Source organism: Heloderma suspectum, chromosome 3 (genome assembly GCF_057233095.1).
Source record: "Heloderma suspectum isolate Gila_16-S chromosome 3, 16-S_ref, whole genome shotgun sequence".
In the NCBI taxonomy this organism is placed as follows: Eukaryota; Metazoa; Chordata; class Lepidosauria; order Squamata; family Helodermatidae; genus Heloderma; species Heloderma suspectum.
This window is the reverse complement of record NC_139460.1, coordinates 4,656,655-4,664,519: the sequence shown is the minus strand read 5'-3', so window position 1 is coordinate 4,664,519 and position 7,865 is coordinate 4,656,655. Positions and strand designations below refer to the sequence as shown.

Sequence of the window (7,865 nt, the reverse complement as noted above, 5' to 3'; positions counted from 1 at the left end):
CTTTTATTGTTCACTGCTCTGGAATCTGTTTAGATGTGAAGCAGTATATCAATATTGTAAATAAATAATAATAATTAAAAAATCACCTGGCTTCAAATCTGATGTCAGTTTGATACAAGGTGAAGACGTTTTTATTTGCCTGGGCTTTTTATCTATTCTGTTGAATTTTGTGGGCCTTTTTTAACCGATGCTTCTTACTGTTTTACCTGTTTTTATTGGTTTTTGTTTATTGTTATAATATTTTAGGTTTTATTACTATGCAGCCTTGGAAGTTTTACTTAAGGTTGGCATAAACAACAATTTTGCAACCTAGGAGACTTACATATGGCTGAATACAAACCTGGGGGGATAAACCTGAAAATGGTGTTTTGTATAATGCAAATCTTGGTTTCACTCATCAGCATATTTCTTTGTAGGTTTTATAGAATCATCATCAAGATACCTTTACTCAGAAATAATAGTGCCAAGGAAACTGGAATCGAAAGCTACTTATGACAGCGAAGTAATTTGCCTTTAGTACAGCATTTGGCTTGCCTAAAATATCACTTAAACTGTGTGCAATTAATGATTCTCCTCTCTTAATGTACTTACTAGATCTTCTGCACCCTCCCCACCCACAGCCCCATTTATCTCCTATACTTAAATACAAACTTGGGATCAGAAACAAGTCAATGATGGCTGACGTGGTACAAACAGGAATGAGGATAACTGGAAATGTGTTTTGTTTGTTGCTGTGTATTCTGCTGGAGTTCCTTGCTTGTACAATATTATTTTTTAATTATTAATTTTGGATGACTGTGTGTGAATATTTATCATACCCATCTCCCTGAAGCAGTTCATCTCCAGTGTGATATAACTGGCCCAAACGTATTGGAGGGACTACAAAACAGTGAAAACACGCTTCTGTTTCAGCAAGACCAGTGGGAGACTTTAGGAAACCCTGTGGCTGGTGGGTGCTATTGCACTCATGTCCTACTTGTGGGTTTCCCACAGGCAGCTGGCTGGCCACTATGTGAACACAATGCTGGATGAGATGAACCCTTGGTTTTATCCAGCATGGCTTTTGCTATGTTAGTTATGACTGCTTACAGGCCTGTTTTCTGTTAACCATAGTGGCACATTCCTGCCCCCCAAACTGGGGAGAAATGGCTGCCTGCATAGTTCAATTTCACACTAACTGTTCCCCATGTGGGGTCACACACCTATATACATGAATATATGGAGGAACTGGGCACGCCACATGAATCCTCAGAAATTGTAGTCCCACTCTCAGAAGCAGCCGGTTAAAAGATGGTAGAGGTGTCTGCATAGATCTAGCACAACTATACCTGCACTTCAGAGATCAGGTCCCACTGGCCACATGATGAGTAGAGACAGCAAAAAGAGAAATCAAATGCACAGGTATAAGATGGGGATACCTGGCTTGACAACAGTACATGTGAAAAGGATCTTGGAGTTGTACTTGACCATAAGGTGAATTTGAGTCGACAGTGTGATATGGCTGCAAAAAAGGCAAATGCAATTTTAGGTTGCATCAATAAAAGTATAATTTTTCCTGGTGGTTCCACATGGACCTATGGCCCAAATGGAGTCCACCCAGAGAAGAGCCTTCAGTGTGGTGGTCCCCTTCCTGTGGAATTCCCTGCCTTTGGAGGTCAGGCAGGCACCAACATTGTACTGTTTCCAGTGCCTCCTGAAAACATCTTCATTTCAGGAAGCCTTCCTTGAGTGACTGGCCACAGTTTTATCAGAAATCTGTTTCCTTTTTTTTAAAAAAAGTAATTACTTTAACACGGTGTTTTATTCTTTTATCCTATTTTATATCTTTTTTTGTTCACCGCTCCAGAATCTGTTTAGATATGGAGCGGTATACAAGTGTTGTAAATAAATAAATACATTCAAAATCATGGGAAGTAATAGTTCCACTCTACTCTGTGCTGGTCAGACTTCACCTCAAATACTGTGTCCAGTTCTGGACACTACACAATAACAAGGATTCAGATAAACTGGAACGAGTTCAGAGATGGACAACAAAGATGATCAGGGGACTAGCACCTAAATCCTATGAAGAAAGATTGAAGGAACTGGGTATGTTTCACCTTGAGAAGAGAAGACTGAGGGAGGATATGATGGCACTTTTCAAATACGTAAAGGGTTGTCACACAGAAGTGGGCCACAGTCTGTTCTCTATCATTCAAGCCTGTAGGACACAAAATAATGGGCTTAAGTTACAGGAAGGAAGGGTTGGGTTGAACATCAAGAAAAACTTCCTAACTGTCAGAGCAGCCAGATTATGGAACCAACTACCTAGGGAGGTAATGGGCTCTCCATCACTGGAGGTCTTCAAGCAAAGACTGGACAGCCATCTGTTAGGGATGCTTTAAACTGGATTCCTACACTGAATAGGGGGTTGGACTTGATGGCCTAAAGGCCATTTTCAACTCTGTGATTCTATGGAATTCATACATATACCTTCCCCATCCTAGTCAGGTAGCAATGGCCTAGGATACCCCTGCACAAAGTACCCTTATTGGGACTTAATTATGAATTTGCCTGCTTCCCCCCCCCCCCAATAGCAGTAGTTCATTCCCACATTACCTTCAGCTGTAAATGCTGTTATGTGAACTACTGCTGAAATTTCTATCAGTAATTGGACACCAAGCTACCAACAGTCACATGGAAACTATAGTTGGGGTAGCGGGGTGAGCCCTACAGTGGGAAGAACTCCTCCTGCAGTGAGCTGCAGTGCAGACGCAGGTTCTCTGCCTAGCACTGAGATGAACTCTGTTATCTGTATATACTAATACCAAAGATTAATCAGTGTTTGATTTCCCCATCAAAATTTAAGTGCTAGTTCTGAGGTCATAAGAGGTGCCTGTTGCAGACCAAACGTCCAGCATTCTGTTTCCAACAGTGGTCAGCCACAAGTGCCTCTGGAAAGCTCATAAGCAGATCGTGAAAATAATCGATTTTCTCTTGCTTGCTCTCAACATGTGGTACTAAGATCAGTAGTAGACAATAAAGTTCCATTTACCTATCAGGTGCTAGTAGCGGTTGATAGAACTAGCCTCCATGAATCAGTCTAATCCACTTTAAAGACAATTATAGGCACCTAGCCTACAATTAAGCTTTCTGAGTCCTACATCCTGTGGGTCAATTCCCATGTATTCCCCAATACATGAACACATGATGAATTAAGAGTAGCTGTTCTCAAGTGGGACAGAAATGAGAAAGTATTAATGAATGGTTTTGTATTTTCCCCCATCTAACTTTAGGTAGATATATCTTATAAAATTAAAATGGAAGGTGATTACAGAATTGTTCACCTTAAACAGAGGTAAGTGGCTGCTTTCTTCTGTTCTTCTGATTTTTTTAAAAAAACAATGTAGCTAAATAGGTTTACATAGGACTTCATAGCCAGTTAAAGCCTCTGTCCCAAGAAGCTTCCACTGCACATGTGGAGGGACATGAGATTTTTATTAAGATTTTGAGAATAAGAGGAGGAAGGAGGTCTCGTCCAGTTCTGCGCTGCTCCTGATAAGAAGGTTGTAGGACATGACAATGGTGTTCTGCAGGTTCTATCACCCCTCATGCTGTTTGACATTAGAACATGAAAGCACTGGGAGGATTCATCTGGGGGGAATCTTCACAACAACGGAATGAGAAGCGGGTTGGGGTTTTACCAGATTTTCAAGGAATCGGCTTTGATCTGTCAGGGACACACAAAGCATACAAAGCTGAGTGTACTGTACCTTAAAAATCTGCTTTTCACAGGTCACACAAAGCAACATACTTCCGGGTTGGTTGGAGGGAGTAGAACTGAACGTAATCAACCTGGCAGGTGCTGCTCAACCAATGAGAGAGGCTTGTTTCCCACCCCTGTCCAGACTCCCGCCAGCTATCACGTAATTATCCCCGACAGCATCTGAAGGCTGCCCATGAGAGCACCCCACCAGTGCAGTTTTGCCCCATTCCAGCCAATAGTAAGGGAGCTACAGCTCCCACTCCCTTTCTCCTTTTCCAGGGAGTAAATACAGCGATCTAGCTGCTTCACCCATTCTCAGTCTGCAGCCGCTGTTTCCCCCCATTGATAATCTGTATTGTCTTTTTCCCATTGAGAAAATCGGAGCTGCTCTGCTTCGAGTACTACCTATCTAGTGAGAGAAGGAGGCCGGAGGAGCAGGAGCCTGCAGCCCGGTGTTTTGCTGTATCAATAGGGTGATAGTGAAAACTAAAGAATGCAGGAGAGGAGGCCCACAGAGGCAGCAGCAGCAGCGCTAGCAGAGGGAGGCAGCTCCAGCCAGCCCTTTCCTCCATGCAGAAAAGCAGCAAAGTAACACAAGCCTCATGGAAGCGCATAATCATGGCTCTCAAGGGCAGAGGCGTTGCTAGGTTCTTAAAAGATTCTGGGCACAGGCCCATAACACAAATTTGCATATATATATCCGAGTCTAAGCACACTTCTAATATATATATATATATATATATATAGTGGGTGCATGTGGTATGCTTGCATGTGTGTATAGATTACAGACATGCATAGGTTACACACATGTATAACAGGACATACTTATCTCCCTATTGTCCTTGTGGACCATTGTTCTGAAAATTATAGACAGCCTAGATTTTCCCTAAGTAAGAGTCCCAGTAAAGTTTCAGAAGGATAGGTGCAGCATTTCATGTAGAAGGGGAGTTCTCCAATTTGGAGGAGGGAGTGATTTGCTTTCCCTTCCCTTCACCCCTTCCTCAATAGTTTTTGGGTAAATGTGTATGAAAATGCACAGGTAATTAGAGGTGTCTCCCAGGCAAGAAACCTGAAAAGTTTCTGAAGGATATACATGCATGCAAATTTAGAATGACTAGAATTTATTTACATTTCACCAATGTTAGCAGCAGGGGAACATGGGTGGGAAGGTGCTATTGCACTCATGTCCTGCTTGTGGGTTTCCCGTGGGCATCTGGTTGGCCACTGTATGAACAGAATGCTGGACTAGATGGACGTGTCTGATGCAGCACGGCTCTTATTATGTTCTTAAACATAAGAGTGCCTCTGAGCATATGCAGAATGCTTTTCTTTCACCACTGAGCACTTACATTCTCCCCCTACCAATTCTGTTCCCCTCCATGTAACCATCCCTGCTCATCCTACCATCCTCCAGCAACTCTTCATAAAAACAGATGTCTTGTTTTGTGTAACTCTTATCTACCTCCTCCTGGTTATGCACAAGCTCTCATTGTATCTTCCTTCCCATAACTTCATTTGTGCCAAGACTTCACCAGGATTCAGCCAAAGAGTCTGTTTTCAAAAATAGGGCTAAGTTATGGAGAAACTGTGAGCATGTACTAAGTGCCTTTCCCTCACCACTGAAGCTAGAGTTCATGCAAATATATATACAGACTCAACAAAACATGCAGAGGACTGAGCTGAAAGGGTAGTCAATTCATTAGATGTAATTGGGTAGGCACTGTATTAAGCCTGCAGTACCATGCTCACAACTCAGGACATACTTCTGAGTAAACATACAGAATATCAAGGTGCAAACCTCCCTGCAAAAGTAACTTGTGCTAGAATCCTATGCACACTTTTCTGAGGGTAAGCCTCATTAAATATAATGGAACTTCTGAGTAAGCATACATAGGATTGCATAAATTAGCAATAGTTATCTCCCCTCCACTTAAAAAACAAACCAAAAACTCCTATTTTTATTAAAGCTTTCTGTTCAGAGGAACGTAGGAAGCTGCCTTATACTGAGTCAGACCCTGGGTCCATCTAACGCAGTATTGTCGACACTGACTGTGGCAGCAGTGGCTTTCCAGGGTTTCAGGCCAGATTCTTTCCTAGCCCTACCTGGAGATGCTGGTGGGGATTGGACCTGGGAGCTTCTGCATGCCTAGCATGTTCTGTACCACGGAGCTCCAGCCCTTCCTATTGCTGGATAATGGCAACGGACAAACAAAACAGCCCCAGATCTGTTTCTCTGCAACCATGTGAACCTACTTTTCTCTGACTTGAGTGAGGAGAAGGAGAAAAGCCAATCCCCTTGTCTGTTTGTATAAAGAGAGTTCAGAACTTCTCTTGCCACCAAAGATAATTCTCTTTAAGAATTTCCCAAGACATGCTCTGGGTGGAATAAGGAAGAGAAAGAAAGAACAGGATAGGGGAGGGGAGGGAAGAAGAAAAGAAGAATGGTGATTGGAAATGCACAGAGGCGAGGAGGCAGTTGAGAGAATTCCCTAAGCCAAGTGTCTCCTTTCAGAGAGGTATGAAAACAGGCCACTGGAGATTTGGGGTGCAGTGCCATAAACATGCTGAGTACACCCAACTCTGTTTCTCTTTCTCATCATGTTCCAGAGAAGTTATGAAGGTTCTGAATTCTCTGAGATTGGTGACAGGCTTTCACTCAGGATAACACTTCATGCATCTGATGAAGTATGCTGCAGCACATAAATAAACATATTAGTTTCTAAGGTGCTATAAGACATTTCACTGTGTTCGCTGCAACAGACTAACACAGTAACCACTTTAGAAAATCTTAAAGAGATAGTGCACTATTCCCGGGGTATATTCCAAGTATGCAGAACTGCTGAATGTATAAAGTTGCTGTTTAATTTGTTTATTCAGCACCATCATTTTACAGAGCAGTAAGGCAGATCTAAATCTAAATTTTGACAGTGATGGAGACAATGAGGTGTAGGTGTGGTACAGTTCACAAGGGATCATTGTGAGGAAATGCAATTAATTGGCACTATACATATGTAGAACTATTGCACCAAAGTACTTTTTCTAAGCCACACTTTGTGGATGTCAGCCATTCCAGAACAGACAATATTTAATATGCATCAAAGATTGCAAGTAGCACTGTGTCTAGCACTGATACTTTTTTAAAACTTTCAGTTCCTTTATTACTACAAATATGCCTGTCTATACTTACAATATGAAGGGAGATCTGATTGCAGATTATCCATATATTCAGGTAAATTTTTATTTATAAATGTGTTTATTAAAAATGAGCATATGAAAGTGGATAATTTTGGTTGTAGATGTTGTGACTTATAAGGCTTGTATAAAACTCAGATTTGTTTTTGGCTTGGCCCAACCAACAGTTTCATAGCCCAGGGCATGTAGGGCTAGACAATCTCTCTTCCATGTGAATAGAGCAGGGGTAGGCAACCTTTTCGGTTCTGTGGGCACATTTGGCAATTTGAGAAACTGTCCTGGGTATCACCAGAAAATGGTTGCCGTGCAAGGTATGGCTAGTGACAAAGGACAAGTAACCTGCCTAAAAGGCTGTGAGCAAAGCAAAAGTGGGGTCTGAGCCTCAACACACTAAACTTTGATGTTATCCCAGATGCTGGTAAGAAATGTGTACATTTAAAAAGGGAGGGGGTTGCACTTTGGCAGGCACCAAGAAAGGTTTTGGGAGTGAACTACCTGCACACCACGTTGCCTATCCTTGCAGAAGAGGGTGGTAGATAGTCCTCATTATATCAAGCATGCATGCTTATTATATCCAGCATCCTTGTCCTGAGTTGCCAGCCTATGGCAGCTAGACAGTTACAGACACTATGGAGACTGTGAGACAACATGGAGGTGTGGGGACAAAATGGCAGTACTCTTGCAACATTTCAGGGTTCCCCCAAGAAAGCAGGTTCTTCCTTCTTGTTTCTTAGTGCCCCCATTTCTGCTCCATTTTTGTAGGCCATGGGTGGGCAACTTGTGGCCCTTCAGAAGTGTTGGCCTGCAGCTCCCATCATCCCCCCATTGGCTATACTGCCTAGGGCTGATGGGAGTTATAGGCCAAACGTCTGGTGGGCCACAAGTTTCCCAGCTCTGCTGTAGGCACTCACTATTAGCAGAAGTGGCT

At 42.5% G+C, this 7,865-nt stretch overlaps 1 pseudogene across 1 annotated transcript in view; it reads left to right on the top strand.

Annotated features, from left to right (window-relative positions):
• Window positions 1-324: 324 nt before the first annotated feature.
• The window catches only part of LOC146349260 (disintegrin and metalloproteinase domain-containing protein 26A-like), a 107,973-nt pseudogene continuing 100,432 nt past the window's right edge, over window positions 325-7,865 (top strand). Inside the window, exons 1-3 of the transcript XR_014789352.1 lie at window positions 325-502; window positions 3,276-3,337; window positions 6,896-6,974. The product of XR_014789352.1 is annotated as a disintegrin and metalloproteinase domain-containing protein 26A-like (transcript). The remainder of the gene's footprint in view (window positions 503-3,275; window positions 3,338-6,895; window positions 6,975-7,865) is intronic.